General features: G+C 40.0%; 1 long non-coding RNA gene across 2 annotated transcripts in view; it reads left to right on the top strand.

Moving 5' to 3' along the window:
- Positions 1-1,369: 1,369 nt before the first annotated feature.
- The window catches only part of LOC116742737, a 58,003-nt gene continuing 49,924 nt past the window's right edge, over positions 1,370-9,448 (top strand). For both annotated transcript variants that reach the window (XR_004346554.1, XR_004346555.1), the window contains exons 1-2: positions 1,370-1,740; positions 2,177-2,284. This is a non-coding gene — a long non-coding RNA (uncharacterized LOC116742737). The remainder of the gene's footprint in view (positions 1,741-2,176; positions 2,285-9,448) is intronic.

The raw sequence follows: 9,448 nt of genomic DNA, 5'->3' as shown, positions 1-9,448 counted from the left end.
AGACTCCCTTGCAGCTAGATATAATCATGCAGAACAGTCTATCCAGTGAAATGCAAGTGAGGATCCCTGAGGAATCCCACAGGCATTTCCTCCAATAAACCTCTTGCACATCTAATCCAGGTGGCATCTTCTTCTCAGAAGACCCAAACTAACATATCAGAAAATTTGAGTAATTTGCCTGAGCTAATGGCATGGGTGGAATTTGAACGCATGTATTTTTCACTCCAAAGACCAAACAAGTTCTTTCCAACACACTGCATTATAATTTTGTATTGAGTTAAATAGTACCCTCCCCTGCCCCTCAAAGATATGTCTACATCCTAACTCCTGGAACCTGTGAATGTGACCTTATTTGTAAAAAGAGTCTTTGCAGATGTAATTAAGTACCTTGAGATGAGATCATCCTGGATTATGTGGGTGGGTCCCAGAACCAATGACAGGTGTCCATGACAGCCACCATAAACTGCAAGAGGCAAGGAGATGTTCCCCTAGAATCTTCAGAGGGAGTGTGGCCCTGCCAACAGCTTGATTTCAGCCTTCCAGCTTCCAGAACTGTGAGATAATAAATTTCTGTTAAGTGACTGAGTTTGCGGTAATTTGTAGCAGCAGACAAGAGAAACTGATACTAAATTTTTCTTGTTCTCTATCTTGGTACTAGCACAGAACCTGACACATAGTATATGTTTTAAAAGAGTGAATTAGTTAATAGATTCATGGGGATGATGAAACAGCTTGACATTGTTTCCAAGTAACTTGGACTGAACGTTATATAACTGTACTTGATGATAGATTTCCAGTATGAGGTTATCTAGGAAGAGAACTAATATTTATTGAGCGGCTGCTGTGTACCAGAAACCAAGATAAGTTTCATAAATTACATTACAGTAGGACTATTATAAATTATAGCGGTAAAGGCAAGGTTTTGGAGTCAAATGTGAACTCTGATTTTTATTAGCTGTATGACCTTCGGCAAATTACTTAAACTGTCTTAGCCACAATTTCTTATCAGAAAAGTGGGGAAATGAATCCTATCTCCCCACCCTGTTTTCGAGGATTAAAGGAGATAAGTAGCTGAGCACAGTGCCAGGCACCCAGAAAATCTCAACAAACATGAGTTATTATGAGGGTAACATGGTCGTGGGTGCAGAGGGAGGCGCTGGAATTGGACCCTCACCTGAGAACAACAGGTGCGAAGTGCCGGCTTGCTGAGACGAGCCCTGTAGGTCACCTTGACCTGTAGGAGGCAGTGTGGTTTAAGCTATCTTGCCAGTACCCTCCCCTTGGAAGGGCGCCTGTGGCGGGAGGGGGCTCTCAGCAGCAGGAAGCTGTCGGGGCGGGGGTGGGGGCCACTTCCGGCAGAGGGCTGATTTGGGGGCAAGCTGAAGCCTCGTCTCCTCACCAGCGAGCAGGCCGAAGGAAGACCCTCACGGAGCCCTCCAGAGCACGTAACAGGAGAGCCCGCATTTGGATGCCTGCCCATACACTGGGAACAAAGGGCCCGTCGGTGTCAAGTGGAGGCGCTGTCGTGACCAGCTGAGAGGGTTACGAGCTTACAACCGACAGTCTCGTAAAACGAGACCGGCCTCTCCGTCCTCCGCCCCCGACGCCGCAGCAGTGCATGCTGGGAAGCGGGAGGCGTTGCTACAACGGGAAGAAGCCGGACCCCCCTCCAAAGCGCTGCTGTCAGCCGCGAGCGCACGTTCCAGTCCCTCGGGGAAACTTTGAAAAAAAAAATTCTTGGTATGCCCAGATATTCCGATTTAACTGGTCTGGAACGGAACCCAGGCATTGAAATTTTTAATGAGCAGCCTGAATTGGGAACCACTTCCCTAAAGCCTGTGCTTGGGAGAAGGTGGAGGGTTGCCAGATTTAGCAAACAAAATGAGCGGTACTTAGATGAAAACGTTATTTATCTAGAACTCTAATTTCATTGGCACTCTGCAGTTTTAAGAGGGAAGGAAAAGTACTGGAAATGGACAGAAGGTTGAAATTTTTAAATGAACAGGGCAGAATCTTAAGGAATGAAAATAACCGTCTAATGATAAAAGGTGACTGAAACACTATGGAATTGGGCTGATCTGTTACTTAAAGGAGCAGCTACCCAGTGAGAAATGGGGGTTTGAGAGTTTGGGAGCAATTTCAGGAAAAGTAAACCGTTTCATATTTATGACCCCAGTGAACTGAGATTCCCAGTAAACCAGTGATATCACTCTGACCTTGCCCCAGAGATGAGCAAACAGAAGCCTGGAGAATTTACGTGATTTGTGCAAGTTCAACACAGCTGGTAAGTGACAGAGCCAGGATTTGAACCTAAGTTAATTTGGCTCAAAAAAAAAAAAGGGGGTGGGTGGGAGTTAATGGAGTAGAAAGCTCTTTCTACTGTGCCATAATGACTTTCAGACGTGTTTTGTTTTTTGGCATTAGTAATATTAACAGATTGATTCCCTAAAACCATAGTTCACCCATAAAATAGCCCAGGGAAACCCAACTTCATTTGAGGTAGGGGCTGCAGTTGTGCATTCTGGAGCCTTGGGGGCCCAGACCCTCTGGACTGGCCTGTTCCTGCCTTCCGGCCCTGCCTTGGGTGAACAGGGTGAGGGGCTGAGCTGGGACATGCCTGTCTCCTGTCCTGTCCTCTCAGTTGCTGAGCAGTCAAATGGCAGTGGCTGCTTGGATGTTTACTTTGCGGTGATTTCTGCTGCTCCATCGTGATGTTAACTGCTTAAATTTCTGTATTTTGATTAAATGCCATCTCACTGTGCCTATACTTGTTGTGCTTGAGTCCTGAGGCTGTTTTAGGAAAGGGTACAATTTTGTAAATGAAATGGAGAAAAATAAACAAAACCACCTGTTCTGCAAGACTGCGTGCTGCCCAGTGGAGCTCTCCCATCCGTCCCTCCCTCCCTGACTCCCTCCCACCAAAGGAGGGAGGTTCTGTTTCCCCATCCAAAAGTAACCTTTAGATGGGGGCTCCCAGTCACAGGGCCTTGGTTTTGGGGGGGCTGAGAACAAGCTGTCGTGACAGGCGGGGGCAGCGACTCACAGTGTGGGGGAAGACAGGCTGCTGAGGGCGGCTGGTACCCAAATTACCTTATGCTCCCATATGTGAAAGAGGCAAAACTTACTAATGAGTAATACCAGCCTTCGGCTCGCCCATTCCCACCACCTGTTAAAGGAAAATGTGTCTTTCCCCCCTCAGCTTCCCTCTTTCCTCACACACATGTGGAATTCCATGTTTGCCAGCCTGCCTCCTGGGATTTTGAGACATGGGATAGAGGGATGGGTGCAGACAGGACTACAAGAAACAGGAGGGAAGAGAAAAGGAACTAAAGTGGAGGGGTTTGTGGACTGGGCTTTCAGGAACGTTTTTGGTAGAGTTGAGAGTAAGATACAAAGTAAGTTTTAGGCTGGGAGAGAAAAGGTATTTTTTTTTCCTAAATAATTTATTGAGGTGAAATTCACATAACATAGAATTATCCTTTTTAAAGTGAAAAAGTCAGTGGCGTTTAGTTACATTCACCATGTTGTGGAACCACCACCTATCTATTTCTGAAACATTTTCATCACCTCAAAGTAAAACCCTGAGAAAGGGTAGTTTAAGATGGTCGATACGGAATAGGAATTGGATCCCTTAATGTTCTTTAAGAGAAGTAAGTGAAAGTCTCTTGGGGTTTGTTCTTAATGACTTGAGTTGTGGAATTTGGTAGGACTTTGACCTACCCAAACTAGGCCATAAGGTCCCTGGGGGTTATTGGGTTCCATAAACACATACAGTGATCCCACGGTTACCCCATTGCCCCCTGGCAGGAGACCTGCAGGAACACTTCACCCTAAACACGGCATTAGGTCCTGCACATCCCAGACTATGGGTCCCTCACAGTGGCCTTGGTATTTGTCATGACATGATTTCACCGGGTCAGATGTTGGGAGGGACAGGAGGCATTCTCTGTGATATGTCCTGTACCCACATCCTCTAAGGAGGGTCTGGCCTTAGTATCCCCCAGGAAAGGCCCCCACCAGCAGCTTTGGAGTTCAAACTTTGAGTATACCCAGAATCCTTGAAGTACCCTTCAGGTAAGTGGAACTACTCACTCCCATCCATACATTCCCTGCAACTTCTCATTTCTTAGTCTTCTCAAGTATCCATCCCACCCGCCCTCTCCCCCAGTCCCTTACCCCAGATGACCAGGTGCTAATAGCCTTTTAACTTTCTCCATCTTCATATAATGACATAAGATTATATACACATAGATATGTAGATTATATATCAGATAGATGATAGATGATAAATAGATAAATCTCTGTATATGTAGGGTTTGGGGGAGTTCATTGCTTTCTCTGGAAAAATTAGATCATGGATTTTGTACATATTGTATTTCTCACTTAAAAATACCTTGTGGAAATCCCTCTGTCACCTGGTATGGTTCTAATACATTGTTTTGTGTTGGCTTACATAATAATTCATGATGAGACTTTTTCATAATTTATCCATTATTTATCTTTCTCTTGAAAGACATTTTTTTGTTTGTTTTACGTTTCTGTCACTACAAACAGTGAAGCAATAAATATTCTTAAGCCTGTATCTTTGTGTACTGATGCTTTTGCTTCTACTGAATAGATTCCAAGGTTGAAGGGCATGTGTATTTTAAAATTTATTATATATTTCCAGATTGCTTTCAAAAAGGCCCAAACATCATATTTTCAGTAGTAAAATATAGAGAGTGCTTTACCCACACCCCTACTAGCAACAGTCGCTATCACTCTAGTTTTAATATTTTCCATTCAGATCGTCGTAAAGTGATATTTCATTGTAAACTTAATTTGCAGTTTGTGGACTACTGGTGAGGTTGAGCATCTTTTCAAGTTTGTTGAGAATTTGGATTTGCTTTTCTGTGAATTATCTATTCATAGTCTTTGCCCATTTTTTGATTGGGCAATTTGTAGGAGCTCTTTTTATAGTACTGTTATTTATCATTTATCTGTCATCTGTAAAACTCTTTCCGTCCAAATGTATCACTTACGTATTATCTTAGTGGCATTTTCAATTTAAGTCAAATATGTCTTTCTTTCAGAGGTTCTGGGTTTCCTGTTATGATAAGAAGATTCCCCAACCCATGTATTTACCTAGATTTTCTTCTAAGCTATTTATTGTTTTATTTTATACAAATGTAACAAGTCTTATATATGTCTAAAATTTGTTTTTGTATATAGCATAAGATGGGATTCAACTTGTTCTAGTAAGTTGAGCTAGTATCATTTATTAAATAATCTATTCTTTCCCAGCTGTCTTGAATTATCAGCTTTGTATTAAATGCTCACATGTACCAGGATTGATTTTTTTCATCCCCTATTCTGTACCTCTTACTGTTGGTCTCTTCCTGTACTAATACACAATGATTTAATTACTATAGCTTTTTGGAGTGCTCTGATACTGATAAGGTTAGACGTCTCTTATTGTTATTCTTTTTCCTATTTTTCTTACCTTCTGAACATTTATTGTCTGTGTAAGTTCTAAGCACATTTTATCCAATTAAAAAACAAAACCTGTTGGAGGCAAAGTAAGTCTGTGGTATTACAAGTCAAGATAGTAGGTGGTTTCTCCTTGGTGTTGGGGGACACTGGGAGGGGACGGGATGGGGAACTTAAGGAGTGCTGGTTATGTTATATTTCTTTATGGGGATGTTAGTTACATGGGCACACTTATGGTTTGGCACTTTTCTGTATGTACACTATACTTCAAAACCAATTTACTTACAATCAAAAAATCTACTGGTGCTGTGGAGAGAAATCAAAGATTTAAATAAATGAAAGGGGGACCATGGCTGTGGATTGAGAGACTCAACATAGTAAAGATAACTAATTCTCTCCAAAGTGATATACAAATATAATGCAATTCCTATTAAAACCCCAGCCAAAAAAAAAAAAAAAACAACCCACAAACTACTGGGATTATAATTGGCATTGTATTACATTTATATTTGGGGGGAGAAGGAATTTGTTAAGATATTAACTCCTCTGAACAAATTGATTGGTGTTAAAATTTCTTCAGATTTTGTTTTGGTTTTTTTCATAAGGTTTTTTTCCATAGTCTTATGTTTCTTTTATATTTATCTCTCAATATTTTATAGATTTTGTCACTAAAATTAATTGAGTATTTTTCTCATTTCTATTTTTAGGTGAACATGCTATAGTATAGAGAAATGATTAATTTTTGTATGCGTTTCTGTAAAATTTGTCACCTTACCAAATTCTTCATTAATTTGAGTGTTTTTTTAAAACTAGATTTTCCTGGGTTTTCTAGTAATGGAGTCATGTGGTCAATGGAAGAAAATATTATCAAATACTTATGTCAGTTACTTAATTTTATGTTCTTATTATATTTTCTAAAAACCTCCAAGCCAATGTTAAACAGGAACATTAATAGCAGGCTTAAATCTGAAAAGAAGAGATAAAACCATGAGCAAAAAGAAATATTCCAATACTTTATTTCATCTTTCACATGCTTGTACTAATCACTTCATTTTCTTACCTTATGACATTTGTTTTAATCTCTGAATCTTGAAGAAAATGTTGAGTTACAGTGGCAATAGTGGGCATTTTTGTCTGGATTTGATTTTAATTGAAGTGCTTTTGGTGTTTGACCAATGAGAATGATATTGGCTATTGTTTTTTGATAAAGAGACTTTATTATATACAACAACTATCATTTCATTCTTATTTTCCTTAAAGCTTTAATATGGGTGGCTGCTGAATTTTATCAAATGCCTTTTCAGGAACTATTGATAGGGTATGGTTTTTCACTTTTAATTTATTGATGAAAATGTATATGTTGATAGATTTCTTGATGTTGTGCTTTGTAATCCTAGAATAAACTCTGCTTAGTTACAGTGTATTATTTTTTTTGCCACATGGCTAGATTCTATTTGTTAATATTTTATCTAGCATTAAAATCATGCTTGCTTCATAAAATAAATGGAGAAGCTTTCAGTTTTTTCCATGGTCTAGAATAAATTAATTAACACTGATGTTATCTATTCTTTGAAGATTAGAAAGCTGAGCTGTTAAACCATCTGTCCTGATACCCTTGTTAATGGTTGATATTTAACAACCTTTCTTTTCTCTCCCACTCTCCCACTGAAAATTCAGGTTTTCACTTGGATTAATTTTGGTAATTTCCTCTAGATCTTCAAATCTATTGTCATAGAATTAGCATATAATAAATTCTTATAATTATTTTAATCTCTTCTGTATCTGTGATGATGGCTCTTTTTTCACTCCCAATTTTGTCTATTTTTTTAAACTGAGGTATAATTGACACAGAACAGTATGTGTTTCAGATGTTCTTGTTTATTTTTATTTATTTATTTTTTAATCATCCAAAATTATTGTATTATTCTTAATTAGAGCAACGCTCTTGGGACCGTTGATGTCATCTGCAGCTTTTGATCCATGTTGGCTATGTGGCTGAGACAAATCTGGGACGTGGGGGGACGGATGTGTGGGAAAGGGTGGGGCATCCCGACCCAGCCCATACCTGAGCCCCTGAGTCCCAGGGCAGATGCTGGCGGGCAGGTGGCTCTGGGTTCTCACGTCTGGGGAGCGTTCTTGTTTATTTTTTTGTTCTCACTTTTCTTTAAACAGACTAGGGAAGGGTTTATCAATTTCAGTGAACTTTTTAAGAACAAGCCTTTGGATTTGTTCAGTAGCGTCTCATACGATTTTCTTTTCTATTTAGTTCACTCCGCTTTCATGTTTACTAACTCTCTTTTAGAAGACATTATCTTCCTCCTTCCTTCACCTTTCTCTCTCCAGAGGAGATATAATAAATGCTTTTGCTTTGTTGCCTCATCTGTCTCCCACTTCTGGGTTTTGCTGAGATACAAAAGAGTTTTTCATTCTGGATTATTATTATTATTAGAATTTCCCTGGAATGTTCCTTGCCTATTTCAAGAATCCTCATTTAGAATTTATATTACACGTTCTCAGGCAACCTACTGTTATGGATTTAGATATTACACATATTTATATAAATAGCAAGCATCATAGCTCACTACTCTTTCCTTTTACTTATTCTTTTTTTCCTGATCTTGAGGTCTCTGCTATGATTCATTTGTTGTTTAATTAGAGCCCGCCCTTTAGTATTTTCCCCAGATAGTGCGTGGGAATAGTATATTCTCTGAATTCTTGCACGCCCCAAGAATCTCTCTTTCTCGCTGACAGATGAAGTCTAACTTGGCCAGCAGAGGAATCCTAGGTTGCAGTCCTTTTTCTCAAAAGTCCATAAATGTTACTGTCCTAGTTTTCAATGCAACAGAGTTGAGTGCCAATGTGATTCTCCTTTCTTGGTTCTTTTTACCTGTAAACCTGAAAGATGTATTGCTTTACCTTTGGAATTTGACCAAGATACACCTGGGTGTAGAATTTGGTGAAAACTTGCAAGACAGGTACTGATCTTCCCTCATCTGTACCAAATTTTCTTGCATCAATGTTTGTTGCATCTGTCCCTGTTCCTCCTTCTCCTTCTGGAATTTCTGTTTTCCCTATGGAAGCCATCAGTTCTGTGGTTTGAATTGTTTCTTCCACCTGATCCTCTAGGCCCTGAATTGAATCTCAGCACTGACTATCCTACTCTTTACTTAACTCAATTAGTTTTAATTTGAAAATCACATTTGCCTATTTAAATTCTAGGCTGTCTTCTGAAGGTGTTTTAAAAATCTCCTCAGCACCTCTTATTACTGTTATTTTTTTGTATAGTTTGTAGACGATCTCCTCCAGTAGCTCTAAAATTTTACAGATCTTTATTTTTTATGTTTTGATTGCTTTGTTTATTATTGCTCTCTCTCTAGCTGTTGTCCTTCTCTGATGTATTATTTTTCTTTGTTTAATCCTTGGGGTTTGGGTATAGTTGCTAAGAGCCTTCTGCAGCATCACTTCTGAGAGTAGTGGAAGGCCCTGTGGTCTCTGTTGCAGGGGCTGCCAGTGGAGCAAACGGTGGGTTGTCAGATCCCTGTGAAGTCACCACAGGAAGGAAGACTTTAGGTTTCCCATCTTTTCATGAGATCCCAACCTCAAGGATGAAATCACTAACTTCCCTTTTCAGCTCTTGAGTTGGAATATACCAGTAGATACAGACATGCCCTGGGGTGGGCAGTCCCTCAGGCCAGCTCCCCCAAGATCCTCAGTGTTCAGACCCTCACCTGAGTCCTTCAGACACTAGTGGCCAGGCTCTTAGATGGCCCAGAGGGGAAAAAGTCATTTAATTGCACAGGCACCCCCATACCAGTTGCCAGCATCTGTCTGGATTAGGTAGGATAGACAGTCTGGAATTGTGGTTGGGAGGGAGGAGTGGTCAGGACATCTTCCCTAGTTCCTGCTCGTTTCTACAAGTCAAAACTCTATCCATCTTTAAAGGTTGTTTTAAAAAACCACTTCCTTTATGAATCTCTTT

This window comes from Phocoena sinus, chromosome 17 (genome assembly GCF_008692025.1).
Source record: "Phocoena sinus isolate mPhoSin1 chromosome 17, mPhoSin1.pri, whole genome shotgun sequence".
Lineage (NCBI taxonomy): Eukaryota > Metazoa > Chordata > Mammalia > Artiodactyla > Phocoenidae > Phocoena > Phocoena sinus.
The sequence above is the reverse complement of the archived record's forward strand: the minus strand, read 5'-3'. Positions and strand labels throughout refer to the sequence as shown.